Raw genomic sequence first — 17,601 nt, 5'->3', positions numbered from 1 at the left:
CCTCAATACATTATTATTATACATGTATTATAATATCCCACTTACTTGGTTTATCTGTGCACATAGCTTCTTTTTTAATCACATAAAGTAATTGAAGGTTTTAATTTATTACATGTATAACCTTTATATTCAGATCACCTGAGCACTGCTCATGGTGAGCTTTTGTGGTCGCCCTTTGTCTGTTGTGTGTTGTGTGCAATCAATATTTGTCTTGTGAACACTTTAATAGCTGCATTAATTGCCCAATCTGAATGAAACTAATGGTTTAGAACATTTATCCCAATAATAACTTAGCCAAGTTCAAAGCGGGGGGACAAGTGGGGTCAAAAAGTAAAAGTCAAATTAATGGAAAAGCTTTAGAACACATTTGAATTCACATTTATTATCTCCATGAAATTTGAACATGTTTCCTAATGAACTCTTTGTTGGGGTCAAAAACTAGGTCAATTGTCAAATTAAAGACATAGCCTTTGAAATATCTAGAGGCCAGATTTATTGTCCAATCTTCATGAAACATGGTAAAAATGTTTGTGTCAATTAAATCTGAGCAGAGTTGAAACTGGGGCAAAAACTAGGTCAAAGGTCAAATTAAAGAAAAGGCTTTTGAACAGTCTAGAGGAAACATTTATTACCCAATCTTAAGGAAACTTGGTTTGTGCCACTGATATAAAGCAGAGTTTTAAACTGGGTTGCCATGGTGTCTAAACTAGGTCAGAAAGTCCGCTAAAAATTAAAACTTGTGAAAACTCTGCTAGAGGCCACATTTGTTGTGCAAATAACCGTCATGAAAATTTGTCCGAAATTTTGGCCAATAAAATCTTGGCTTTGTTAGAAAGTGGGTTTGGGCTGAGTTTAATACTTGAACAAAATTTTGGTCACTAGGTCATATAAAGACAAGAAATTTCTTTAAAAAAAGATATTCGGCGCATAACCTGACTTTCAAATAAAGGTAGAAATTTACCTTTCTATTTAATATTAAATTAAAAACCAACGTTTAAGTATTGTTATGGTCTTGTTATCACTTAGATTATTGCATATACACTGCATGAAATGTTTGTTATGAAGTGCACATATATTAAAATCACACAATAGTGTTAGTAGATACAAATTTTTCTACGTGATATCACATCATTTATTATGAATGTATTTCTTCATCATCAAAACATATAGTGCATTGATATATGATTAAGACGCATTTTCTTTCCACACATTCAAATAACACTGTTACATACGTGCATTTAGAAAATAATTGGTTTTATGAAGTAATGGCATATGCACTGTGCATAAGCAGTGTGGTGAGATTCTTTGGTTTCTACTATAAAAAAGCTGAAAGGTTTCATGATAACTCCAGAGTTATCTATTCAATATGTATTTCATGAAAAGATGGTATTGAGTTACGTTTGCAGCATATTGCATAGGACCCATTTTCTCATAACGTGGGTCTTTAAAAATCTCATTTTGTCTTGTAAATGGAATATCAAACCACGATTATTTGTGATCCAAAATTGAAGTCACACTATGCTAATTATTGCAAACTAGCAAATGTCAGTAACCTAATTTGGCTTGCATACGGTCACACATTTCCCATCTATCATGGGCACTATTGTTTTGGTATTTGTCTCACAATACAAGACAAATGGCATTTACCCTATAAAATCTTGTTTTTTGATATTTAAAAGAAATACTGTGTTATCAGCATAAGGCGTTTGTTGATATTATATCCTGTCTTCCCCCGATGATTTACTGACCCAGCTTTGACAGTCTTAGGGATGGAATTTACCTGTCATGCGGTGATGTTGCCAATGTTTTGGGAGATTTTGCTCAAATCAACCAATGTAATAATTTATTTAAATGTATTCATTCGGCTCTGCTGGCGTTATGTAAAAGGTCATTATAGGTGGAAAAACTGGGTTAGTAGCGCAATTTATTGCTTAAACTTTCATGAAAAATTTGTCATGAAAATGTGTGTGCTTTTGTGAGAAGAGACTTCCCTTTAAAGAAAAATTGTATACAAGGAAGGGAAAGTGTCATCCCTAGTAGCCTGTGCAGACTGCACTCAGTCTGGCTACTCTGGGACAACATTTTACGCGTATGCATTCAGCCTGGTTTTCCCTCAGCTCATATAATTAAACTGGGTTCATTTCCAAAAAATGGAGTAAATTCAAAGCCGGTGTTCATAAATACAAGCTGTTTCCAGTGTGTGCATTTAATAAACCTTTTCCCACTCAGAAGCAAAGTGAAAATTGCTATGTGCAAACAGATTAAAACCGGAACAGCCGGTATATCACAGTCTGTTCAGGTTTTATGCTGTTTGCTACTCATCAGTATCTATGGGTAGGCATTTTGATAAAATTAAATTTTTAAGGGTCAACAAATGGGTCAAAATCTGTATCTAAGCGGGACAGGGACCTAATTTGTATTTGCTTTAAAAGCACTTGTCTTGAACATTGACATATGCAAATACATGTTGAAAATACATGTCATGAAAATTAATAATATTTGAAATCCTGTTCATGTCTTAAAATAAATGTCTGGAGCATTAATATCCAAATTGCTTCTCATGTGTCAAGCATAAAGAGAAAATCTATTATTTTATGACCAAATAATATTACAAGCTGACAGCATAATGAAATCTTAAATAAATTTAAAGTAACACACCACTGACTTTAAATTGAATGACGTTAGAATGAGGATATCAACATTCTTAATAATTAAAAATATCCTTTATAGAACAAAGTTATAAGCAAAACCAGTCTGCACTACATTTTCATCTGATTGGTTGTTATACATGTTTGAAAAATAATTAGAAAAATCTTGCAAACTATGTAAAAGGAATGCATGGAATGATTCAAGGTGTAATTTATGATCATTTTATTTGGTAATTAGAGAGAGTGGGAGAGAAGTCATGTGAAGCAGCTATTTAATTTATCCTTTTCAGATTTTCAATTTCACTTTTCAATCAAGTAGATAAATATGGTGATTGGGAGGAAATTAAGTTAGTTTTATAGAGGAAATGTAGTGCTAATTACTTTTAATTTACAGTAATAACTTGTTTTTATGTCCCCCACCCACTATACTGGGGGACTTGTTTTTGCCCTGTCTGTTGGTGTGTTTGTTTGCCCCAACTTTAACATTTTGCTATAACTTTTGCAATATTGAAGATAGCAACTTCATATTTGGCATGCACGTGTATCTCATGGAGCTGCACATTTTGAGTGGTGAAAGGTCAAGGTCATCCTTCAAGGTCAAAGGTCAAATATATAGCTTCAAAGTGGCGCAGAAGGGGACATAGTGTTTCTGACAAACACATATCTTGTTTATTACTTACCGGTATTTACTGACCTGAACTTGTGTCTAATTGTTATCTGACTTGAACTCGTTAATTGTTTGCAGTAAAAGATCTATTAACCTGGGTATGTATAATTACAATTATAATTATCTTTAAAATCACTTATTTTAATGTAAGTTTATTCAATGTTATCAATATTTATCTCCAAATTACAGTCTTAACAAGTGTTTAATTATAATTACAAAATAAAAAATGTCTAATTGTCATAAAGACAATTAGCAAAAATATCAATTATCAATTAAAATTAAATCAATTAACAATTTATAAAAAAATACTATAGATAAAACACTTTAATCGTTGCTAATTTTGCCAATAAGCAATTGTAAATGGAAAATTAGTTTGTAAATATTCAATAAATTTAGCAGAGACGACCACGTTCAATGACATATCATCGTATATCTACACAAACACAGTCAGACTCCAAACCAATTCCAGATTCAGATAAAAATTTATAATTTCTGCTACATTACTACAATTACTTTTACATCAAGCATATGAATGAGAATAAGACCAGAGTTAAATGAAGCACGACTATCCTTCGTTCCATTGCTTTATTCACCATGACATAATTGGAGCAATAATCAGTTATCATCAATGAAATGTAAATGAGGACATGGAAAAAAAGAATTCCTCGTTCTAAAGAAGCTTGATTAAAAATGTAAAAGAAAAGTAATCAGCAGTGATGATTTTGTTTTCAAATGAAAGATAATGAGTTTTGTTGTTGTTGTTGTTTGGCATGGTAGGGTTGTTTCAACATATAAATTCAAGTGTCATACATGCCATAGGTCCCGGATTGTCCGGGATTGTCCCGGAAATGAAGAACATGTCCCGCAGTCCCAGAAATCTGTCAAATGTCCCGGATTTTACAAAATCCAAATATACATGTATCTTATATTACGCTTTACTGCACCTCGAATCGAGCTGTGTTCCCTCTAATCCCGCAGCGTCTCCATGACAATGCCTACCCGAAAAGGTGACTATGCTACGTGACAAAATTAATCAATTAACAGGGGTCCTGTTATCATATCGATTGTCTCACGCTCGCAGTCAAACCGAAAAGGCCGCATTGTTTAATGTGGTTGTTAATTGACTTTAATATACTACGTAATAATGTCCCGCTGCGTAAAGGAGTTGTTCACACATCTGAAGTCCAACATCGTTGAGTAAAAAGTTAAAAGCAGGTAATGTTCGCACGTTTAACCGGCAAAGAAGTTGAGTAATAAATTTAGCATATAAAAGTGTCATCCTCACTAGGTTTATTTCTCTCTTGTTTTAAACAAGAAATTATAACAATAAAAATAATAAGTGAATTTGAATTGCGTTCACCGTGTCAAAACGTCCGGGCAGATTCGTCTCCTGTCCCAGCAAAAAAAAGTGAAACGCGCATGAAAGTTTCAAGACAAAAACAGCGTGCTTCAACACCAAGATTGTTAGCGAAATGTATGTTGCCGCGAAACACGTTTGCAACTGATGTACATAGCGTCCGGATTTCATTCTATACATACTTGGTGACGTCATTACATGTGCTATTGTCAGTCAAACCGGTGTGTACTCAATGGTCCGGATTTGAGTGTACGATCTACTGTGTTGTTGTTTTTTTATTGTGATTGTGTTAATAAATGACTTCCGTGTACGTATGTATGTATTTTTTATATGAATGTATGTTTTGATTTCATGATTTATTATTAATATTATAAATGAATAAAGTCATTAAAGAAGTATCAGTGTATTTCGGATTAGTCTTAATTCGGATAGGCTTTTGAACTTAGCAATTTCCGATGTGAAAACAAAATGCGAACCAAAAATGCATATATGTCTATATATATCGCTATATGTGTACATGTCCCGGAAAATTGGCAAAAGTCCCGTAAAAATTTAGCTCAATGTCCCGGAAATGGTCTGAAAATTTATGGCATGTATGCAACTGTACTAAACATTTCAAATATCATTGAAATCACATACGAAAATGTACAGAAAATATTGTAATGTTGCATGACAGAGCTAAGCTAAAGAAATGTTTTTCTTTGTGTTACCACACAATGGCTATTGAGAGGGAACATCAAATGATTAAGGTAATAAGTTGTCTTCTCTAGAACAAATAATATGGTTATCATGGTGCAATACTATTTGTGTTGCTTGCCATTTTGGATTCAGACAGTTTTGTGAAAAAATAGTTTTTGCATCCAATATTCTATCCAGAGCACATTCAAACAAGTATTTTGCTTAACAATGCCATCTGTATTGAAATGTTACTGTACAAGTATAGAGATTATAAATGTGAACAAATTCAATGATTTCAATTTTATTTGAATTAGTGCCTTTTGATTGATAGATTTCTTTTGATTGTATGATTTAGCATAATAGCATCATTGTCTTATGCCTTTGCAACATGATTAATAGATTTGTTGTGCATAATTTAGATGCATTTAAAGCAACTTGTTCAGTTGATTGTGGGAATGACATTTAAAAAAAAATGTTACAGATTCTTAAAATAAAATCAAACTATAAATCATGGAGCTTAAAACCACAAATGACCTAGACTCATGCTGAAAATACATCTTCTTTTATATATTTTGAATTATCATCATTTATAATTTCTAAAAATATAAAGTGTGCAATTACCAGAATCATGAATAGTTTGGAATGATTCTGTTATTTTCTTAACCCTTTCAGTGCGAGAACCGAATTTTAAAGGCCTTTGCAAACAGTTTGGATCCAGATGAGACTCCACAGAACGTGGCGTCTCATCAGGATCCAAACTGTTTGCTATTCTGATAGTATTCTTTGGAAAAAAAATCGAAGAAAATGCTAATTTTAGAAATTCAGCAGACAACATTTTAGCAGACGACAAATTTCCCAGCATGCAAAGGGTTAATATTTTGTTATCTAAGGATCACTTATAAGTATAAGAGGACTAACTATGTATATGCATGAGGGAATGGTCGATGGGTAAGAAATAGCTTTTTAACCATTTACCACTATTAAGATAAGTATTTTTGCGCATTTGTAGTCCCTTAGAAAGTTATTTTAATTAAAGACCTTTCTTACTAGATTCAAATTTTAAATGTGTCATTTCCAACCCTTAGATATTGATGCGCAGCAAACAGCATACAACCTGAACAGACTGCATTAGTTACTCGCAGGCTGTTTTGGTCTTATGCTGTTTGCACATAGTCATTTTCACTTTTCATCTGAGTGGGAAGGGGTTAATCCTATGGACACTATAGTTGGGGAACCGCTTCACACAATTGGTGAACCGCTTGGCACAGTTGGGGAACCGCCTGGCCCAAACTTTTTTCTTCAAATAATATTCTTGTTATTGTCAAGCAGATCTACAGTTTGATTGTTAAAAATATACCATTTCATATTAATATTTATACATGCTTGGTTAATCTTTACATACAGCTAAATTTTGTTAAATCAGATAATTTAAAGTGCAGATTAAGTTGAAGTGATGCAAAATCTCAAGTGTCACTTTTCTTATATTCGTACTCTCCAATTATAAACCAGTCAAAGTGTTATTTTATTCCCTACCTTTATTTTCACATGTATTATTGATTGTCTCAAAAAATTGATAATGGCATTGTAGAGGACCCATTTAAAGATTTTATTGTATTGGAAACACAGCAGCTGGCATCGCATTCCTATCAACCTTGCAATAAAGAAGTTCAGTTAGTTACATTTCTATTACTACTACAGATTTTCAGATGAAACTGTATCAAGAGGGCCATGGTAGCCCTGTATCGCTCCACTGCTTTTTTTATGCGAAAAAAGCGTGCCATGCGCATGGGTTGAAATGTACTCAAGCATGTGACTTTCTCTTTCTATCCCTCGTCCCACTGGACGCTTAAAGTTGGAAGGGTGAGCATTTTTATACATGGAAAACGTTACTACGGTGTTAACTAAACAGACTAAAAAGCCCGGGAATTGTCGCACAGGTCCTTTGCTTATAACGTAGGTACATTTATCTCTCCAAAAGATATTGTCGTTCTTTCTATTTCACATATTTTTAGATGCTGAAGATCAAATCTACGCATGTTCTACAAGATTAATGAAAGTTCCTTCATTTAATCATGAATCTTTTTCCAAAATTCCAAAAGGTGTTTGTAGGTTTCAAAGTTTCTGTTACTTCTATAGTTCATGACATATGCAAAATACCTAATGACGTAGATCACCTGAACTTTACTTCATTCTTGAGGCATTGGTGAGTGTAGCAGGATTGTTAACGTGCTGAAGAAATTGTATATTGTACAAAGAAGATATTAGCCTGAAGAAACATAAATTTACGAGTTTTTCAGGTTCATGAGGTGCCGAAAGGCAGTAGGAATGATAACTTTGTAGAGGTTGTTTGTTAAACAAAGTAAATGTTTATGAGACAAAAAATTGAATTATAATTCATCAAGATGTTGCGATCATGGCAACACTACTTGCATATGGCGTGAGGTTTAAAGAGATATAATGACAAACAATTAGCTTGACCTAACTTTCCTTTACTTTTTCCATCTGACGTTTGTTACTAGGATTGCCATATATTGAAATAAGGTATCTGACCTATTCTCTGATAGGTTGCTAGTAATAGACTTAGCGGCAGTCATGTTATAAACAAGGGGATTGTTAACTGCATCAGTAGAATATACTTTTAATAGATACATCTTTTTTAAGTTGGATTCTCCTTCCTTTTTTGCTACTGAATATTAAAATCACTTAATTTCAATGTAACACTCTGTTGTTAAGTTTATCTTGAACAAATATTTTTTGCAATCTGTTTATAAATCTTAAAATGATGTCATTCAAATAAAAAATTGATAAATATAATAAAACAAGAATTTTGAGAATGTTAACATAAACGAATAATACTAACCATTTGGTGAAAACAAACAAAACAATACAAATTTTTAATAAAATGTTATATACAAACAAAGTTAATGGACTAAATATAAACAAACACACTTGAGTGTTCTTCTTGTGTTAATGATGTATTAAACTGAGTTAAATTAATATATTTAATTTGTTTACCTTTCAATATCTTGCATTTCACATCTTTAGTTCAATGCTATTTCAATTAACTGAACAGCGTGACAAACATAATAAAGCAGAATATGCATATGAATCAGATTATACACAGATCCACTATCATATAAATCAAATAATGTTTGTCTATTTCCATGTTTGAAAGATCCTCTTCTAAATTGTTTTACTTCGTGAGAAGACCTAACTCCAATTTGCAAACAGAAACACCGGTTTCCGTGACACAAATTCACTGTGCACATTTCTAAACAAAATATGTGTTTCTTGTATCTAAAACGTAGTCTTTTTCGTTGACAAACACATTTAATTATTCCTATCAAACTATATGATGTCAGTCGTTAATTCGATTGCTATTTGTCATTTCAATAATCTTAATTTTCACTTCACAACGGCGCCATTTGCATACGAAATACCAAACACATTTTAAGAAACCGATTTTAATTGGAAGATTGGGAAAACGACAGCCAATTATATCGCTCGTTTTAAAAATGCTTAAGCAGAATCTACCAGTGTAAAATGCGGAGAGATTTCGCGGGCCGCGGATATATCAAGCGTATGTTCATTTTTGTGACCCCCGGGGCAGGGTCAAATTTGACCCCAGGGGCATAATTTGAACAAACTAAGTAGAGAACTATTAGATGTCACTACATACCGAATTTGGTAGCCCTAGGCCCTACAGTTATGGACAAGAATATTTGTAAAGTTTGCACAAAATAGGTTTTATATAAGCATATGTTCAATTTTGTGACCCCCGGGGCATAATTTGAAGAAATTTGGTAGAGGACTATTAGATGTCTCTACATACCAAATTTGATAGCCCTAGGCCCAATGGTTATGGACGGGAGATTTTGAAAGTTTTCACAAAATAGGCCTTATAAAAGCAAATTTTCAATTTTGTGACCCCCGGGGCGGGGTCATATTTGACCCCAGGGGCATAATTTGAACAAATTTGAAAGAGGTTCACCTCAGGAACATTCCTGAGAAATTTCATCAGAATTGGACCAGTACTTTAAGAGGAGAAGATGTTTAAAGAAAAAGTTAACGCACGCACGCACGACGGACACAGGACCATGACATAAGCCCCACTGGCCTCTGGCCAGTGGAGCTAAAAATGTCTTCAATGCCATTCTACAAGGTCAATGAAAGAAAATCATCATCATGCTGTCAAAATGGAAGAATAGTCAAGTGCACTGTCTTGTTTTTTAATCCGACCTAATTTCTAACTCATCATCAATAGACCTACTACCTCTTGAAATACAATGTGTGGCTGATTTTCTTTATGTTTTACGAATGTTCATTGCAAGTACCCTAACAGTTCACTCTATTGTTTTCTCTGCACTGGTAGAAATATTGACAAGATTATATGCTCTTTAAAAATCTTGTAGTTTTGTCTCAGTGGTTTTGCAGCTCTTAATGGTGATATATCTGTGAATGATGTATTGGTTTGTAGTGTTTTATTTACTTCACCGCCATTAGATATAATGGCTATTAGAGTAATGAAATAGAAATGATTGATTGCTGCTTAATGAGATCTCAAAGAATCATGGCTGTTGTTTATCATACCTTGTCATATTGGTTCCCTTAAGGTTTGAGTTCCTGCTCTCTGTGCAGGTCTGGCTATGAAGCAAATTCATGACCCTATCTCCAACTCAGATACCAGTGTCTTTTTCACCAGTTTGGGAAAGGGGCAGGGTCCCTTTTGATTGGGAAAATTGCAGGGTTTTGACTAAAATTGGGAAATAAGTGTTGTTGTTGTTTTGGTTGTTTTGCTAACAAATGCTTCACATTTGAGAATAAAAGTTGTTGTTTTTATTCAATATTATATTACTATGGTTAAACTTACAGAGCAGGAGGCCGTTTCATAAACGATCGTACTACAATTTTAACTTACGAGAGAATTGTTTAATCTTAATAAGTAGACGAACTAGATCGTTATGCTCGTCAAATATATACAGCCCTAGAGATGCCAATGTAATTAATTAATTACTGAAAATTTATAATCATATCATATGGAATTTAGCAATGATGTATCTTCGAAAAATGTATCCTATCGTAAATGTGTACTACGATGTTTATTGAAACGGTCCCCTGGATTGGAACTAATAATTGAGATATCTAAAAAAAAGAAATTATTTTTTTGAAAACCTTCAATTAGGAATTTTTAGGTCCCAATTGGGAATAATTATATCTATATTTAGCTCAGGTGAGCTGTTGTAATCTTCTTTGTATGTCGTCCGTCCGTCATCCGTCCGCCCATCCACATTCGTTTGTAAACACTCAAGAGGGTTTATTTCTTTTCCGATCTTCATGAAACTTAGTCAAAAGCTTTGTCCCAATGATACCTCGGTCGAGTTCGAAACTGGGTTATGCCGGGAAAAAAACTTGGTCTCTATGTCAAAAAAAAGAAAAACCTTGTAAACACTGTAGAAGTCACATTTTATGCCCAATCTTCATGTAACTTTGTCAAAATGTTTCTCTTCATAATATGTTGGTTGAGTTCAAAAGTGGTTCTGGTCCGTTGAAAAACATGGCTGCCAGTGGGCGGGGCAGTTTTCTTTATTTGGCTATTGAGAAACCTTGTAAACAATCCAGAGGCCACATTTCTTGTCCGATCTTGATCAAACTTTGTCAGATGATTTGTCCCAATGATACAGACCTGTTTACTTCTACGGATTCGCCGTAGTTACTACGGATTATTTTGCTAAACTACGCACTACGGATTTGTACTGAAAAACTACGGATCCATCGATCAAAATGATCAAATTTCAGTTTTTAATTGTACTTTTACTTATTTTCGGTCTTTGCGGGTAATTTATCAATCATAATCATTTTGGCGCTAGTGTAGGAAGAAACGTTAAAATTCAAGCCTCCCGGGAAACGAGTGCTGATCGAGCTTGTCGAGTAGTCACCGAACGACAACTGATTATGTATTGGTTCGCAAATTAAGCCGAATATATACGATTTTATGTTGCTATCAAGTATACACATCTCATTCTCTCTCTATTGCGGAGAATACCAACGATAGTCGATGTATCGGGATTGAGCACGCCTGTTTTTACACACGTCCAAGATGGTGGCAAGCAGACGAGAAATTGCGATTAACGGCAAAAATAATAAAATACCTTTCACAAAGGAAGTTCCCGGTCCTTGTGAATAATACTTCTTTAAGGGAATTAGATCAAACACAGAATACAGTTGTAACAATATATTTAATAACAAGATGTACACATAAATTTACAATGTTCTATTACGGAGTTCCGCCAGTTTCTATCTCCCCTAAATGTTCAAGCTCTCTTCTTATATACACACTATCATCTTAACATGTATTTACTTGTGTTTAATCTGTGAACAACAATATAATTTAAAAGAGGCATAATAAATAAGACTGGCACACATTATGATCTGATTGTTTGTTCACAGTTTGTAGGATTAATATTAATAGTGCACTTTGTAGTTATAATCCATGTGTTTCTGAGAATTAAATGCTGTCAATCTAATAAACATATCACAGTGACTTTAAACCAAACTGAACAGGTCCAAATTTGTCCTTGTGACATACCATTCAAATTAACAACGGATATCATATGGTCATTAGGGAATAATGTAATGGGTGTGTCAATTAAACAAAATACTACGTTTGAGATAAAAAACAACAACTATTTATCAGAAATCTGCACAATGAATGTGCGTCACGGAAACGAGTGTTGGAAAATTGGTGTTCAGTCTACTCACAAAGTTAAAGCATTTATTATAATAAGATGAGTATCGTTCGAAAATGGAAAGAGACAAAAAGTTTTTATTTATATGTTAGTGGATCTGTGTATACTCAGATTCATATGCATATTCTGCTTTATTATGTTTGTAACGCTGTACAGTTTAATGAAATAGCATTGAAATGAGGTTGTCAAGTGCAAGATATTGAAAGGTAAACAAATAAAATATATTATATATTATTATAACTCCATTTAATACATCATTAACACAACAAGAACACTAAAGGGTGTTTGTCAATATTTGTTTATGTTTTCCCCTTATGATATTTAATTAAAAAAAAAATACTGAATTGAATTAATAGCTCCTCTTAAAGAGCTTATAAATGATCTAATGGTGTATTTAAGAATCTATAGATTATTGCAAGATTAATATGCATGTGGATGGATATTACCTAAATATTGTCTTCATTGTAAGAAGACGTTAAAGCATCACTTTATAATATAAAAATGCTGTCAAACATACACTTAAAAACAATTTTAATTCTTTTACTTATAATCATATTTATAATGCTAAATGTTTCCCAATTTCATGGTTCATCAAGCTATTTTATCCAATTTCATGGTTTATCACGCTAATTTTCCCAATCCAAATTGCACAGGCTGTAACAAATAAAAGCAAAAAAAAACCCTTAACAGATAAAAAATAATAACAAGTAAATTCATCTTATGCTTTATGTACCGTTAAACTGATATGTGACCCAGTCATGCTGTTTTAATGCTCAAAATGATTGAAAAGGTTAAAACTTTTTTAACTGCCAACAGCCCTAAACTACTGAGAGATGCTGTCCATACTACTGAGAAGCAATCGGTAGGGTAAACAGGTCTGATGATACCTCCATCGAGTTCGAAACTGGGTCATGCTGGGTCAAAAACTAGGTCACTAGGTAAAAAAAAAGACAAACCTTGTAAACACTGTAGAACTAGAAGTCACATTTCATGCCCAATCTTCATGTAACTTTGTCAAAATGTTTGTCTTAATTATATGTTGGTTGAGTTAAAAAGTGGTTCAGGTCTGTTGAAAAACATTGCCGCCAGTGGGCGGGGCAGTTTTCCTTATTTAGCTATAGAGAAACCTTGTGAACACTCTAGAAGTCACAATTTTTGCCCAATCATCATGAAACTTAGTCAGAACATTGGTTTTATTGATATCTTGGACGAATTCCAAAATTGTCCAGATCGGAGAAAAAACATGGCCGCCAGTGGGCAGGGCAGTTTTCTCTAAATGTATATAGTGAAAACATGTGAACACTTAAGAAGTCACATTTTTGTCCCAATTTTCAGGAAATTTGGTCAGAACATTTGTTTCCTAGATACGAGAGTTGTGTTCGAAAATGGTTCCGTTGAAAAACATGGCTGCCAGGGGAGGGGGGCACATTTTCCTTATATTTATATAGTAAAAAAAAGCTTGTGAACACTCTAGAAGTCACATCTTTTTTGCCCAATCGTCATGAAACTTGGTGAAAACATTGTTTTTATTTATATCTCTGATGAGTTTGAAAATTGTCCCGATCGGTCTAAAAACATGGCCGCTAAGGGTGTGGGGCAGTTTTCCTTATATGACTATAGAGAAACCTTGTGAACACTCTAGAAGTCACATTTTTTGCCAAATCATAGTGAAACTTAGTCAAGACTTGGTTTTATTGATATCTCATACAAGTTGGAAAATTGCTCAGATTGGTGAAATAAACACACTTGTTAGCTCACCTGATCATGCTCAGGTGAAGTTTTAACATCTGTCTTTGTCCATCATCCGTCCGTCCACATTTGGTTTGTAAACACTCTAGCATTCACATTTCTAAAGCATTCTTTATCAAAGTTGCTGAGAAGCTATCATGGCCGCAAGATCTCAGTCAAGTTTGATAATGAGCAAAATCGCATAATAAATGCCAGAATTATTGCCCTTAGATTGTCAAAATTTTCATATTATACAAAATCCTTGTAAACACTCTAGAGGTCACAATTTGTTTTAGATTTTATGAATCTTGGTCATAATATTCATTTTTGTAAGCAAAGTTTGATGTTTGGTCATGATGGGTTAACACTTTATATGCCAGAGTTTTGGTTCAATAATGATGAAACTTGACCAGGATGTTTGTCTGGACAATATCTAGGTCAAGTTTGACATTTGGTTATGTGGGAACAAAACCTAGGTCATGGGGTCTAATCTTACAAAAACCTTATAAACACACAAGAGGTCATAGGTTTGGTCCAATAATGATGATACTTGACCAGGATGTTTTTCTTTATGAAATCTAGGCAAAGTTTGACATTGGGTCATGTGGGGTCAAAATCTTGGTCACGAGGTCCAAATCTTACAAAAACCTTGTAAACACCTGTAGAGTTAGCATTACTTGCAAATGTTTGCATTGCAAAAAACCCATGAAAATGGACAGTACTCAATCAGAATTAATCATATATGCTCACACTGCAAAAGTAAACAGAAGAGAACCTAATATGTTATAGAGTACTGAATTTTCAACTAAGCAATGAACAAGGCCTTGTAAAAAAAGGTGAGCAAACTAGGGCCAGTTTGGCCCTCTTGTTTTCTATTGGGAATGGTGCTGAATTAAAAAAAACAAACAACAACTGGATATTCATTTGAAACCATTTGTAGACCCCAGGGATCGACAAATCCACTCGCCTGCCGGTAATTACGAGTAGAAATCGGCTCCGGACGGGTGAATACTCCGGCAGCGCTCGTCCTGCAGGGCGAGTGGCATTTCTGGCCACATTTTCGCCAAACAAAACAATGTTTAATCGGCGATTAAAAATAAACCGGATGTTGATTATTGCACACTGCCCTAAAATTAGTCCTCACATTCCCGTTAAGCGCCGATACCGGTTTGTCCCTTGAATGTATGATCCTATACAGTACGGTATACGGTCTTTTGATACGGCTAAAAAATTTGTCTAAATTCTTCACATCTTTAGATTTAAAGAGGGCATTTTGGCAAGTTTTAATAGACGAAAATGACAAACAGAAAACTGCCTTTTGTACACACAGACTGGCTTGTTTGAGTTTAACAAAAGGCCTGTCGGACTCTCCAATGCTCCTAAAGTGTAATCATAATGATCGTGACCATGAGGGCAAAATGAAAAACCAACAAGTTAAAAGTGTGTTAAAACAGTTTAATATAAACTTTATTGAAGTTCAACAGTTAACACTAACAGTTCTTTTTGATAACCAATAGACAATCACAATAAAACATATAAGTTACTGATTTATTGCATTTTTTCAATAAATTATAGGGCAAGTTCATATTTCAGCAGGGCAAGTGGAAATTCTTACCCACTCACCCTGCAGGGCAAGTTGCTTAAAAAAAATTGTTGACCCCTGGAACCTTTCAAACTCAAAAAACCTTATAGACCTTTCTGACTAGATTGATCTTTTTAAGGTTTTTTTATCGAGGCCCTTAGTTATTGATAAGCAGCAAATAGCATAAAACCTCAACAGACTGCTAGTTATCACGGGCTGTTGTGGTTTCATGCTTGCTGCATACAGCCATTTTCGCTTTGCTTCTGAGGGGGAGAGGGTTAACCCTGTTTTCAACAAAGTTAAAAAATCCTGGTTGATTAGGGTATGGTGTACATGCATGGGGGGGATGTCAAACAACTGGTTTCGGGCTCATAACTTGAATTTGCATTGACAATGGCTCTTAATAAATTTTGGGATATGACAAGCTTACATGAAGTCCTATTATATTTTGGGTGTGTAACCTCTTTTGGCAGGGGTGTTTTTCTTGTTATCCCCTGCCAAAAGAGGAGATATACATGTATATATTTTGGGTGTTGTTCGTCTGTCAAAAATTGTGAAATTAGAGGGCAATATCAATTCAACAAAGTTGCTTGTTTAACGTGTGTTGGCTGTTACTGAAAAACCAATGAACCTTTACACAATAATCTGCATGTTAATTTGTGCACTTGGGTTGTTATGTTTTTCAGCTTCAGTAGACTTCAAGTCCTTTTTTGAGCACATAGTATTACATTTTTAGCTCGATTTTTACATTTGCAATATATATAGTACAGCTATCCTACTCAACCCGGTGTTGGCGTTGCATAACTCTGGTTGGCATTTTAACGGAATTATGGCCCTTTTTGTCTTAGTAACTTTGAATATTTTGTTAAATTTTGTGTTCAGATCCACTTTACTTCTTAAGTATCAAGGCTATTGCTTTCAAACTTCAAAACCTTACTTACCATCATGAGGGTACTGTACCTGGCAAGTTGACTTTGACCTTGACCTTTGAATGACCTTGACTCTCAAGGTCAAATTAATACAGTTTTTAAATTGCCATAACTTCTTTATTATGCCCCCCTTCAAATAAGAGGGGGTATATTGTTTTTACACATGTCGGTCTGTCCGTATGTCCGTCCGTCCACCAGATGGTTTCCGGATGATAACTCAAGAACGCTTATGCCTAAGATCATGAAACTTCATAGGTACATTGATCATGACTGGCAGATGACCCCTATTGATTTTGAGGTCACTAAGTCAAAGGTCAAGGTCACAGTGACTCGTTCTTGGATGCAGTTTAGGACCACATTTGCAGATTATATTATGTACTGGTGTCGTGGGGTCTCCGTCCCCACCAGATGGTTTCCGGATGATAACTCAAGAACGCTTACGCCTAGGATCATGGAACTTCATAGGTACATTGATCATGACTGGCAGATGACCCCTATTGATTTTCAGGTCAATAGGTCAAAGGTCAAGGTCACAGTGACTCGTTCTTGGATGCAGTTTAGGACCACATTTGCAGATTATATTATGTACTGGTGTCGTGGGGTCTCCTACCCACCAGATGGTTTCCAATGATAACTCAAGAACGCTTACACCTAGGTTCATAAAACTTCATAGGTACATTGATCATGACTGGCAGATGACCCCTATTGATTTTCAGGTCACTAGGTCAAAGGTCAAGGTCACAGTGACAAAAAACGTAATCACAATGGCTGCCACTACAACTGACAGCCCATATGGGGGGCATGCATGTTTTACAAACAGCCCTTGTTTATGATCAGATTTGATTCATACTTTGACATAACAACACTTACCTGACATACCACAATGGGTGGAGTCCATTGTGGCCCAAGAATCCCCCCCCCCCCAAAAAAAATATTTTTTTTTTGTATTTTTTTTTTAAAGATCATCTAATAAATGACCACAACCCCACATTATACCCCCCTCCCAACCCCCCACCCAAAGAGATGTTTTTTCTTTGAAACATGGTAAAAAAAATCCACAAATATTTATTTACTTTATTTTTGAAGGATCGTCCAACCATCCCACTCAAGCTTTTGCTATCAAACTTGAAATACAATCTTATTAGTTTGTTTTATGTCTTTACAAATGTTCAAGAGATTGTGGAAAATATCTGAACTCAGAATCGTCTATAAAGTACAACTTCTTTAAAGGGATCTTTTCACGCTTTGGTAAATTGACAAAATTGA

At 34.5% G+C, this 17,601-nt stretch overlaps 1 protein-coding gene across 2 annotated transcripts in view; it reads left to right on the top strand.

Annotated features, from left to right (window-relative positions):
• Nucleotides 1–17,601, top strand: part of LOC127871615 (neprilysin-1-like) — a 120,801-nt gene that overhangs the window by 28,090 nt on the left and 75,110 nt on the right. The window lies entirely within an intron of this gene.

The sequence above is a fragment of the Dreissena polymorpha genome, chromosome 3, assembly GCF_020536995.1.
Source record: "Dreissena polymorpha isolate Duluth1 chromosome 3, UMN_Dpol_1.0, whole genome shotgun sequence".
In the NCBI taxonomy this organism is placed as follows: Eukaryota; Metazoa; Mollusca; class Bivalvia; order Myida; family Dreissenidae; genus Dreissena; species Dreissena polymorpha.
This window is presented reverse-complemented; position numbering and strand designations above follow the sequence as displayed.